We start from the raw sequence: 13464 nt of genomic DNA, 5'->3' as shown, positions 1-13464 counted from the left end.
ACCCGGTGAAGGGTTTTTACTTTAACATTGTATTCCTCTGATTATTTTCTGTTTTTTGCTCTCACCTGTGAACACCCTGACGAGCCCTTTAACTGCCAATTTATGACCCTAATTCAGCCTAGTCATCTTATCTCTTATTCAGCCACTTGTCTGTTGGGCTACATGGGCAACAAGCTATGTTAGAGGATTTTTAGAAGATATGTCTGTAGTGCTGTAAAACTAATGAAAAAATATAAAAAGCCCATTGAGATGCATTTGAATATATCAACTCACTCAGCACACGGTACATGTATGGCAGTGGTGTAATCTAACTAAGTACATTTACTCAAGTGCTATACTTAACTTTGTACTTTACTTGAGTATTTTCTTTGAATGCCACTTTCTTTCTTTTTGATGTTGCCTTTCTTTAAATGGTTGTCCATTTCTTTAATGTTTAATTTATTATACTGCACTGTAACTTTTATTCTTGTGTTTTATGTTTTTATTTTTTAACTTTTTATTTTTGTTCTATCTGTTTTTTTTAATTGTTAACTGTTTTTTAACTGTTTTGTGTAAAGCACTTTAAATTGCCTTGTGGCTGAAATGTGCTATACAAATAAAGCTTCCTTGCCTCTATGTCTATGCAACAATTCATTCTACATTTCAGAGAAATATTGTACTTTTTACCCCACTATCTGTCACCAATCTGACAGTTAGTTACTAGTTACTTTACAAATTACAAATTTGCACACAAAACCCATATAGGCCAACTTTATAAAATACAATATTTTATTGTAAATTAAACTACCCAACAATATAAAGGCCTACAAGACCAGCTGAAATGATTAGTCCATTAATCACTGAACTGTTCTGATGATTTCCAGTTTCTAAAATGTTTCTGATAATATTTACTTAATTTAACTTAACATTTTAAAACCAGGACCTTTACATTGTAACAGTGTTTTTACAGTAAGGTATTAGTACTTTTACACAAGTAAATGATCTGAATACTTCTTTCACCACTGATGTGGGATGAAAATCTGATGAAAATCTTTTTAAGTAAATCTGTATCACTTACTTAAAATATTACCTGAAATACACAACACCAAGGCCATGACTCTGTCTAATGAATTGTCTACTTTTTCAAAAACTTGAAGTTATTTTACCCAGTGAAGTACTTTTTAAATGATGGCACAGGTAGTAAATAATTGCATTACAACACTGGTTATGTTTGCTTTTTAAAAAGTATCTAAAGAAACCACATTCGAGAAGAGTCACACTGTTAAAATCATTGAATAGTGTCACAGTGAGTTGGGAGAGACTGGGCAATCACCTGTAAGTAAAGTTTTTTTTTTTTTTTCCTGATGCAGGTAATTGTGTAGATTTACATCACTGGATATACATTCCAACTCATTTCGCAGGGGAACCACAACTGACCATTTCAAGGACGTGTGAGGAACCATCTCACTATGCGAAACCACGTGAGTTCGGAAACAAAATGAAAAAAAGTAAGAAAAACAGAGCAGAAATGACACATTTTTCTGCTTTAAGTCTATGTTGGTTGTAAAAACAGTCTCGAAACAGTTCTTTAGCTCAGCAAACTGTATGTAAAAGGCAATGCTAAACGCGCTGGGTTGTAATAGGCCTGATGCAGAACTGCAGCGGTCGAAAAGACAGTGTGAATGGTCCTGATGATGAGATCAGAGTGTGTGCTGCCTGCCGACAAAGAGGGAAACTAAAGACTAGTAATCCGCTCGCTGCGTCAGTACGCACAAGATAAAACCGCAGATGGCCTGACTATCCCAATCCTAATTCAAACGGGTAGAATCGAAAAAGAATACAGCCCATGAAGGTGAAGAGTCTACATTTTAGAAAAAAAAGGAAGGGTCCTGTGAACAGAACCTGCACATCAGACATCTAAGAGCCTGATTCGTCTTACGCAGACGTTTTGCGACGGTGGCACATTTGCTCACATGCTCACCACGCACCAGGGACGGACGGACAACACGATTACAACTTCAATTGCGTTCATATTCCTCCTCAGTTTGACCGTCACCGCTTAACGTTGTAACTCGCATGTTATTACCGTTGTTAAGCAGGACAATGGTGTCGTCGCTGTTATTTATTTTGATGCCCAAACGGGCGAATTTTCACGAGAATCTGCTCTGTCCGTGAGGATGTCCCCACACTGCCTTTAACATATTTTTAGTCGGGTGGATTTTCCCCCCTATCCCATTTTTCCGTCGGTTTGTCTTTAAGATAGCGGGCTATTAATTTTTAATTCTTATGCATCCGCACGAAGAAGGGACCAGAGAGGAGAAAACGAGTGATAACTAAAGGGGAAGAGAAGGAGAAGGAAGCAAGTGAGGAGGGAAGCGAGAATGAAAGAGACACACTGAGCAATCAAGTAAAAGGAGATTGGAGGAATCAAGGTAGGAACGAAGCACAGTTTTCATGTTACTTGTTGTAAATACAACCGTGACAATACTAGTTATGCGCACCACCCAGGATGTCCAATATCAGGCTGCTTTAGGTGTTCAGGCGTGTAAGTCGATTTATGTATTAATATGTTGTGCCCTGACAGAGAGGGAGTTCGTGTTTGGTGCGTCAACAGCAGTCACTATATATTAAAATGGGTGCTTGATGGGCTAAATGAGTCGGTTTTCAGAGGACTCCTGTTTGTGGGCCTATATGGCACTATGGTCTAAAACTGACATATTTTGGCAATTGTTACTGTTAAACAGCCAACAATATAATAAATAAGGAATTCATTTTTGGACGAATTGTTAACCAGATGCAATAGACAATGAAAAGAAGTATCCTGGGATGTTGGATACACATGTGATTTTTTTTGCAAACATCTCTGAGCACAAGTTCCTTCCAAGAGATAAAGACATTAAGTACCTCATTGCCTATTAGAACAATACATGCATCAGAGCTAAGTGTAGCCTCAAAGTGAGCTGTTCTGCCCAATCCCCGATGTCCCAGACTACACCATTAATCCTGTACCTCATCAAATCATTACCTATAGGCCAGTTGGTCTCGGAGAGCTCCAGGTTCCAGGGTGTCCACAACAAAATGTGACCTAACTGCTCTGGAATTTAAGTTATTTGAAATCAGAATTAGGGAGTTAACTTATTGGCCATGCTGATGTCTTAAAAATAATAAACGTCTCACCTTGCTGCAGCATAAAACAACAGCAGGAAGAATCTTGCCATATATCCAAATTTAATCAAATTTGACCCGGAATGTTAGGGGGTTCCTATGATGAAAACCGATGCGCCCTTATATTGTTACTACTGCGAACTAATTCCCAATTTAATAATAAAACATATAATAAAATGGCATCAACAGCGTAGTTATGATGGAAGAAATTAAACTTTTTTTTCTGTGTTATTATGATAAAATTGAACCTGAGTAGGCAGACAAGGAAAACCCTGAAAACATTTTCTGCTGGTAAGCCTTTTTCTCATTTCACCGGGGTGCATTGTGTTTATCCTGCCAATTCTTGGGGAAAAATTCGCATGTCTACTATTCTGAAGGGGCTGAATGAAATTCAAATTCTTCAGGTGGTAAAACAGTAATATTGCAACTGTCTGATTGCGTTATCTGGGCATTCAAGAAGCCAGACTTGGAATTGGTTTACTGCCAAACACTCTCCCCGGGAAGACAGAAGGATTTATTTCCCCCTTGTCTGTGTGTCACATCACCATCAAAAAAATTATTCTCGGCATTCTGTGGGTAAATAATAGTCATACATTACCATGGCATTAATCATCATCAGACTTTTAATAAGTCACTAATCATAATTAGATTTATTACAATGTGAGTTCAGCTTTTTGGGAGGCTCTTTGTGGTCAGGATTTGACAACCATATTATTCTGTTGAAGGTACAAGTTGTGAAGAAAATACTCTATTCAGAACCTGGCTGATGGTTGAATTCTGATTCATTAAATGCATTTAGTTGGTGTTAGTGCATGTGTGCACACAGCAAATGCAGACTGATGATTTTATATTCAGTATTAAGAGTGTGTACGCATGCAAGCACACACGCAAGCACACACTCACATTCTTATGTTTCCTTTGCATTTCTGTTCCTCTGTTCTTTATGTAATATGTATGTAGCCCTTAACGAGGCTGACTAAATTAATATATTAATAGAAAATAAACAGAAAGATGCAGCACTGCTACTGTATGAATTTCAAAAAACGACCTATAATGTTTTACAAACAATGTATTGCCTATATTCTGGTTGAAAGAATAATGTTTAACAGCTTTAGGTATCATAACAGTATTGCACAATGTCTGTTTTCCTCAGCATGGCTATTAATTACAGCAAGGGGCACATGTTGGATGTGACATATCAATAAAGAATTTTTGATTTTGACCCTGCATGGAGGACACAACCATCTCTTTTTCCACGCATTGCATGATGTGAAAGGAAAATGAGTGTTTTTTAGTAGCAGCAACAGGTCACAAATAACATAATTCAGAAGGCTGCGAAAAACAGATTATATGCCACGGCTGTAAGATTTCACAAAATCCATGATTCAGTTGTGTCCTGCAGCAGCTTTTCAGTCAATTCAAGTCTAGGTTCTCAAAATTTCTAATGCACAAAAATGCAAAATGTCCAGTCATGGTACATTTTCATCATATCACGTTTCCTTTTTGTTTGTCTTGTGAGGAAACTTTGACGAGTAAATTAAGAAATGCAGTCATCAACTCCAACACAGTGAAAGCATCGATCGTGTATCTGTTTGATAGTAGACGAGCCATTTTCAAATTTTGATGTGAAGTTAAAATTGTTGCACCATCTTATAATTAGCATATCCCAATGTTTGCTGATGTAGTCTTGCTCTTTGTAGTCAAACACACACACACACACACACACACACACACACACACACACACACACACACACACACACACACACACACACACACACACACACACACACACACACACACACACACACACAGACAGACAGACTGCTCACAGACTGCTCACACATGCTGCCACTGTAAGCTTGTTCAACCTCCAGGAGACATTGGTTTAGTGATTGAAATATCTTTAGTGCCAGTACAGAACAGATGACTTCTATGCTGGCACGGCAGTATATTCTGATAATAAACGTAATCTCATCGTCTTTTGATAATGGAATGCTCACAGACATGATATTCAATTGCAACTACAAGCCTTCTAAGATCTGTCTTTGGCTTCTCATGGCTCATTTTATAGGAGAATTTATTTGGACTAATCACGTTCATAGTCTACATTGATTAATCTTAATTCTGAAGATTATTTGCAATTGTAATCCATTCAAAATAACCCATTGCAAGGATAAATTCAATCTGGATGTCAATCTTTTTTTATTTTTTGAAATGTCATTTTGACATTGCACTCAGAATCATGTTGATAACTTGGCCGCTAGCTGCGACCTTTAGCTGAACATTTTTGGAACATTATTTGCCACACTGTTACAATTGAGACCATACATTTAAATACTGCTTTGTTAAATATTTCACAACTCTGAATATGTCACGTAACCATACCTTTGTTTCCTTTGTTCGTGTTAAGTCAAATCTACTGTATTTCCTTTAGAGATGAATTCAGGGCACCTGGATAGCTCAGTTGGTAGAGCGGGCACCCGTATATAGAGGTTTACTCCTCGATGCTCGACTCCGACCTGCGCCCCTTTGTTGCGTGTCTTTCCTGCCTCTCTCTCCGATTTCCTGTCTTCAGCTGTCCTATCAAAATAAAAGTCAAAAATGCCCCAAAAATAATCTAAAACAAACAAAAACAAGATTGAAAATAATGGCCAAAAATGATATTTATTTTAGCTTTTTACCAGAAATAATTTTCATATGTTAAAAGTTTTAATACGCTCTGACAGTATACGTTTTAATGCAGGTCTCAGAGTAGGGGTTTCTTCCATGTCCGACAGCCTTTCGGGCCTTGGTGGTGTGCCTCCAACTCTTTCACCACCTCCTTTAAAAGTTTCTTGGGGTTCAGTTGAACCTTTCGGGTCATGGTTTGTTCAGCCCCAGGGGATAATATTTATTTTCCTTTTTCATGAAAGATTCAGTGTCTGTGTGGTTCCACGATGTTTATACCTGCCTACGATGTTTTGCACAGATGCTCGTGGGACCCTCAGTCACTTGGAAATTGCTCTCCAGGAGGAACCAGACTTGTTGAGGGCCACAATTATTTTTCTCAGGTCCAAGATAAAGTAGGCCCATTATTAAAGGTGCACTCCCCGTTTAAAAAAACCCGGCACATTGCCAATTAGCTTCTAATTATGACAATTGGCCTATCAGAAGCTTCCAAAACTAATTCCATCAATTTCTGGAATCTTCCATACAGTTAAAAGAAACAGGAAACTCTGTGTATTTCAGATTTTGACAATATATGAGTACTTTAAAAAAAATAATCTGTTATTGAAATAAGGTAGATGTCCTATTGACTGAACACAAGAAATGTATGGTAATATGACATAAAAAGAGCTGTGAAAAATTGAGTTTAAATGTCTTTAGCCAACATATCCTGTATTTAAATAAATCACCTTAACTGTACTTGCTTCATTTGCAAACACAATGGATTTGCATTGATTGATGTTATTATCAGAATGGGTTGGATATTTAAATGATCTATCACACTGTAGTTGTAATTTACTAGGTGATCATTGAGCTATCTGATTTTCCGGTGTCATCTTCTTAGGATATAGGTATCCAGCGATGGATGTGCTGCATGGATGCATGGGTTTTTTCAAATTTTGTATGCCCTTTACAATAATGTCAAAATGCTATGTCTCTGCAGGGCAGTTTTTCACTTGACTGACTTAGAAATGTTTTCTTGTGTAATGCCAGGTGCTTCTCCTCACTGCCTTCCTTCGTAGACAGCACTTCTACCTGGTTGTGGCAGCTCTGTGGTTGTCACCAGCCTGATAAGACTTGTCCTAACAGGAAAGCCATTATGATTATAATGACAGTTATTATGGTTCAGTGTTTTACCACTGCTGACAAAACACACTGGAAATGGTTATAAACAGCCGTTGTTGTCCTAATTATTGCAATAAAAAATACCCTATTAGGATTTCTAAGGCTTTTCGTAATGTGTTTTCCGCGTAAATGCTAGATTACATTTTGGAAGCATGAACATGCAATAATGGTTTGGAAAGAGAGGGATAAGACGAGGACAAGAGAGTGAAGAAAATAGAAAAGGACAAAGAGTACATAGAAGGGGAGAGGTACAATACATAATGGGCACCAAGCAGAAATGGTCTTTGCTGTGGTGCCGAAATGTAAAAGTGATGGGCAGTGTGCGCCCATTTTGAGGCCTGTGGCCTTTACGCTGTGGAGTTCTCTGTGAATGTAGCCATGCACACAGCCTTCTGTAACTGCAAGCTCTGTGGTCTCTGCTACATCTGGAGGAAGACAAGGTGTGGGCCTAAAAAAGCCTTTCTAATAGGAACTCTACCACACACTAATTCAATTCAATTGCTGCCAGGCTTGAACACGTGTAGGCGCTGGCATGGCGAAAATGAGAAGGAGCACATGAACAGAAAAAAATCGATGAGGACTCTTTTTCATAAATGGAGTGGGTGTTAAATTAGCTGGATGTAGAAACACATTGGATTTAGTGCCTGGTGTATTTGGGTTGTGTCTATCGACTGAGAGACGACTTGGTGTACAGCAGTGAAAAGAATCAGTGATGCTCAATCAATGTGACCAATCAGCCTCACCAGCAATTCATTCGCATTTACACAGAATTGTCAGGGGGAAGGTGACTCTGAATTGGTGTTAATAGTGCCCCACTGCAGTTTTGACAACCAAATTCTAACCGCTGTTTTAAATGGTCGACTTTGATTGCCCTTTTGAGCCTGCCTGATTTTCATATTCATGTTGTTAAAAGCAACTTCAAATACCAGTTATTAGCTCACTCCGTGTCTCTATGCCATTGCAGATACAGAAACATGCACAAAGACATATTCAGAAGCACCAGTAAAGAAGAACAGATTTATTTCTGCGGGTTTATAATATCATTTGACACATAATGAGTGCTACATTTAAATAAAAACTAAAAAACTTGAGATTGGAAAAGAGAGGCTTAGAAAGAAAGTCTCACACACAGAGAGAAAAATGGAGAGAAGGTCCATCAGGCCATCTTAGTTAAACTTCTGGTCCTCAGGTAATTGGAGTAGCTTTCCACGTCCATTCTGTCCATCTGAAAAAGGAGGAGCACGGATGAAAGGAAAAAAGGATCAATTGACCTAATAGCTTGTCCATTCAATCCTTATGTTTTTTCTGATAGTTTGACGGAGGGTGCAGACCAGTGCAGACCAGAGTGGTGGATGAGCCCCTATAATTGGTTCGGGCAAAGCAGGAGGCTGAGTTGCAATGTCAGGAGTAGTTGTCGCTCCTCCTCTGTCCTGGCGCTCTCACTCTTCCAGCGTCAATACTGACACCTTTGTCCTCATTACCTTCAGCTTAGTGCCATGTACAGGCCCTTCATCTGCTGCTATAGGACTACAATGTTCCTTCATTACATGTCCGTATACACGATCCACTTCTCGCTTTCTGCCACTGACCCCTCCCACTCAGTGACTAATACAGGAGCTTCTCTATGCTATCAATGCATTCAGTCATGCAGAATAATCAGAAGAGAGGTGTATGTAAACAGGAGGTGCGTGCGGGTGTGTGTGTGCGTGCATGTGTGGCTGGCTGGCTGGCTGGTTGGCTGGCTGGCCCTTACAAGCATTGATGTTCACCTGAGACTCATCTGAGTCATTCCACAGAGGACAGCTCTGGTTGGTTCATATTTGTGTCAGCAGTACTCCCTTTGGAGTAGCTGGTGTTGGACTGGTGTGAGTGTGGTTGTGTTTGTTCATATGTGTGTGTGTGTGTGTGTGTGTGTGTGTGTGTGTGTGTGTGTGTGTGTGTGTGTGTGTGTCCGTGCTGTGAGAAGAGGCAACACCAAGAAAACACACAAGGCGCTGTTTGTTTGCCCATCTGCCAATATGGGAGTTAGAGGGTAGCGGGTAGAGAAAAAAGAGGAGGAGGGGGAGGGTAAGAGAAATAAAGCTCCTACACAGAGGTGTGAAAGGGCACGTATATTCATAAACAGCTGCAAAAACACCTAGAGCATAATACGTACAGTAGGCAGATGCCAGATGAGACAGAAAGGTGCGGTGGTGTACCATGATGGAAAAAGTCCATAAACACCTAGAGCAATGAACTTAAGGAGGGAGAGAGAGAGAGAGAGAGTGCATCCAGAGTGGATTAATTAAGGATTATAATTATGTTGGGACTATGCATGTCTCACCTGAGACTGCCCTGTGCTGCTTCTTTCCAATCCTCATGCCCTTTGCTCCTCTGCACATATGGACACAAACCACAGGAAAATACTACCCACACTTATGGTATCATAGGTTCACCTCTCTGACACTGTGCAGAAAACTCAATGAGCTCAACGGCGTATTAACATTTTTGCAGCTTTTTTTAATCAGTCCACTACAACACTTGTCTTTTTTTAGTCTCTGTGTTTGCGCCGTAAATGTGCTAAATGAATCTGTGTGCTGCAAATTGTCAAATTGAGTATACTGTAATAAGACTTTCCTTGAGGTACATTTAGGTTAGTGATCAGACAAACACTGGTTAAAAATACACTATCAAGTTAGTGGTTTATGAACACCACTAACTTATTTTAAAGAGCATTTTATACACATTTATTTTTAAAATTCATTGAATATGTTGGTGTTGGCTATTTACACAATAAATAAAAACAAAGCAACATCATTTATTACTTTGGCCAGGTTATGGTTTTGGTATGTTTATCTGTTTTTAGTGGAAAAACTACTGGCCCAATTTTTTCATTAAACTTGTAAGAATGTAGTTGGGTCCAAGGCAGAAGGAAGATCGCAAATTTGAATCCCGGGACACATACAGAATTTGTTTTTCTCACTTTCGTTAACGTTGCGTTTGTGCTGCATTCATTGGGGTTTTGGAATAATTAGGAAAAAAAAGAGTTCCCGACTGGAAATATTTACACTGCATTAACGAAGTTAGATAAGGCATGCCATGGTGAAGGTCTGTTCTCTTGGAGTGCCCTTCTTAGTTTGGAGACCGTTATGTTTCTGATGATTTGACAAATGTAAGTCCAATATTCACTTTCACAATATTCCACCAACTCCGCTGTGTTCATTATCTAGCCACTTTCAGTCATTTGGTTCGTTTCATGTTTCAGGCATTGGGTGCATCAGATACTTTCACATAACCATCACCCTCCTCTGACTGGACACAGGGTTCATGAAAGCGGTGAGACTAAACCAGAAAAGTAAAGTTGCGGGCCAAAACAAAACAATGAGCTGGAAGACACCAAAACGCGGTGTAGAGCTGAAGGGATCTGCAAGCAACACCTTTCAAATAATATGTAGTCATGTTAATAAAATCATTTATTAGAGCAGCTTTATGAAAGCATTTTTTAAAGCACATCATTTTTGACAGTAAAAAAAAATGTTTCCAGTGCAAAGGCTTTGCAAATTGTTGCGGCGTAGGGTATGTAGGGTATGTATCCTTTTGCCGTAGGGTGTGGAAAAACATGAGAGATCGTTTGTCAAAGCTAAAAATAAAAAAGTCCTCATGAAAATACTTTTCTTAACAACAAGAGGCAGACAGTAATTTCCAGTTGGAGGTAAGCGACAGTAACGTCAACAATTAGAGTAGATACATGCAATGTTTGGCGGTATGTCTGTGTTTATCCTAGATGTGTTTACTACTCTTGTCAGGCAGTCTGCTTTCCTTTACTTCCTCTATCTTCTTATCCTCCACTACTTGCCTATTCACTTATTATTTTATTTGTATGCCCTCTGGCGTTTTGGAGAATAATGCATGAACAATGCTTAAATGTCCCCGTGCATGTCCTTAGCACGCCATCCACGGAGGCCTGCGCTATTGTGTCAAGTGCGAGTACAAACAAAGCTTCTCTAACCGGGATGCAGAGACGGGCAGTGCTGGCAAGCTCTGGAGACACAGGCCGTAAAGGAATTTTGGTGTCAGATTTTCTCCTTACATTACAAAGATAGTATTGAGGTTGTAATGCTCCATGCCATTCACGAGATAAAGCCATGTGCTTTCCAGTGAAGTTGCACAATGATCAAAAACTAGCCTCCAGGTATGGATTTAATTGTATCACTGTGAAGTAAGATGGTGCTAAAAATGACCATGAATGCTCAGCAAATCTGTGGGTCTTTTTGTTCATTTGTTTCTAATGAACTACAGTGGAGTGCATCATTTTTAGCAACTGAATGCTTTGCTACTTTAATTTAAAACAGGGACAACAAAAATGATGGGCACCATGTAAGCTGCATGGTAGATGGTGAATTACATATTTTTAATAAAATACAATAGCTTGTCTGTCAGGATATGAATGCGCTTATAATCTAATACAGATTACTATCACACAACTTGTGCTCCTATCCTGTAGCGCTATTAGAGTATGAACATGAACCACACGTCATCCGTCATCTGACCACAAAAGACACCACAGCTTAACCTCTGGTCACTTCATAGCTCCAAGACAGCACAAAAAAGACACACACACACACACACACACACACACACAAACTTTGCTCTGCAGCCACAGACATGAGGCATTTAAGGAACAGAATGGAAAAGGATTTAATTGAGTCTTTGATCATTATAGAATTACTATGTGCCTTCTTGGCACCCTGGTTATTTTTTCGTGGATTATTCATTTTCATTTAACAAATTGTGGAATCCACATAGCAAATCAGTGTGCTGCCTGCGTGATATAGATATGCAGTTTTAGCAAGAGAATGTGTTCCTGCCCGCCAATTGGCTTAAACTGTCCATGCGACTTGAATTATTTGATAAAAATTGGTTTTATTGATTTACTGAATTAATGTGGTGCCAGTTTAATCAGTGTGCTAAAGAACTATGCAGAATTTGACATCTCTGTGAACTCAGATGAATTGAGTGTACAATATTGATCTGGTTATCCACAGTATTTATTCAGCTATTTGTGTAAGAGCTGATTAATTCAGTGTGTTCGAAATAATGTAGGTATGTGTTTATGAGGCTGTGCAAGGGTTTACGTTTGTGTGTCTCTCTCTCTCTCTCTCTCTCTCTCTCTCTCTCTCTCTCTCTCTCTCTCTCTCTCTCTCTCTCTCTCTGTCTGTATATTTGCAGAACTGGTAATTGCATCTGTTATGGACTGCAGGCTTCACCCTTGTATTGGAATAGCAGAATTTACAATGTATTTCCTTTTACCTGTTTCTATATGCAAACGCATGCTGCTATTGTATTTTATAAAATCCTCAGCACATGTTTGTTTAGCATTAATGCACATGTAACAGGCATGCAGACACACACACAAACACCTAACACAAAAATACAGTGTATGCATGTATGAGTACTGTGCTTAGATGTGTGGAGTGTGTGAGTTATCATTGTGTAACAGTATGAGCTGTATATTGTATGGTTGGAGCAGTGTTCAGCACTGGTGTGGTGATTGAGCAGTATCTCTCATTTAGGGCCAAAGGAGGGAGAGCAGTTCTCCAATTAGAGGTAACTCAGGATGGATATGAATGCTTTCTGACAGCTGTCTCATTTTGATTCAGCTGCATGTGGAAGAAGAATATTTGTTTGAAGATGTTGTTTTAGGCTCATTATGGATAAAAGCAGGAGCTTCACACATCTCTTTTTTTCCAATCCCGTGTGTAATGGAGGACCAACGACGTTGTTTTAATTTACATAGAAGAGAATCTTGGGCTGCACACGTTCATAGAGTTAGTTCTATTCACAAGGTAATGTGCAATCCAATCTTTCAAGGATATTTAGGGCATAGGGGTAAAAAAGAAATTGACTGAATTTGAGAGATCATCGGCAAAGAAAAAGATGACTTTCTGAGGTGTGACATGTAAGTCTACAGTAGCATTCTCGTACTGTATGCTATTGTATATATTTTAGATCCTGAAAGCTATTGCAGGTAATATGGTAGCTTGTTACTGGAGGGTAAACCTTAGCCATGTAATGAAATGCAGAAGAAAATTTTTATCTCCTACTCTGTTTATTTAATTTCCTGTATATGACCGTAGCTCAGGTCATAATTACCATACAAGTTTTAATGCAAAGGGCATTACTCTATTCTACTGGCATTTTTGCTGCACATTATAATACAGTATATATAGATAATAAGATAAACAACTGAAGATACGCAATGAATGATCGTTGGTTTTACAGGCAAATGGGATGGGGAGGTACTTCCATTTTGTAAGAAATATAATTTAGTGTAATTCCTTAGGTTTTGTATTGTCTGTGGTTTTCAAAAAGATTTGTGTAACATTGTAGCAATGTTAGACAAATCTTTTTGAACACCTTTTAAATATATTATTGAAATATACACTCACCGGCCACTTTATTAGGTACACCTGTCCAACTGCTCGTTAACACTTAATTTCTAAGCAGC

At 38.9% G+C, this 13464-nt stretch overlaps 1 protein-coding gene across 2 annotated transcripts in view; it reads left to right on the top strand.

Moving 5' to 3' along the window:
• Nucleotides 1–1612: 1612 nt before the first annotated feature.
• Nucleotides 1613–13464, top strand: part of adgrl1a (adhesion G protein-coupled receptor L1a) — a 101735-nt gene continuing 89883 nt past the window's right edge. The window contains exon 1 of one of the 2 annotated variants that reach the window (XM_034893122.1): nucleotides 1613–2411. The gene's annotated coding sequence lies outside the window, so the exon portion shown is untranslated. The remainder of the gene's footprint in view (nucleotides 2412–13464) is intronic. The other variant, XM_034893123.1, reaches the window with a different exon arrangement.

Source organism: Etheostoma cragini, chromosome 15 (genome assembly GCF_013103735.1).
Source record: "Etheostoma cragini isolate CJK2018 chromosome 15, CSU_Ecrag_1.0, whole genome shotgun sequence".
NCBI lineage: Eukaryota > Metazoa > Chordata > Actinopteri > Perciformes > Percidae > Etheostoma > Etheostoma cragini.
The sequence above is the reverse complement of the archived record's forward strand: the minus strand, read 5'-3'. Positions and strand labels throughout refer to the sequence as shown.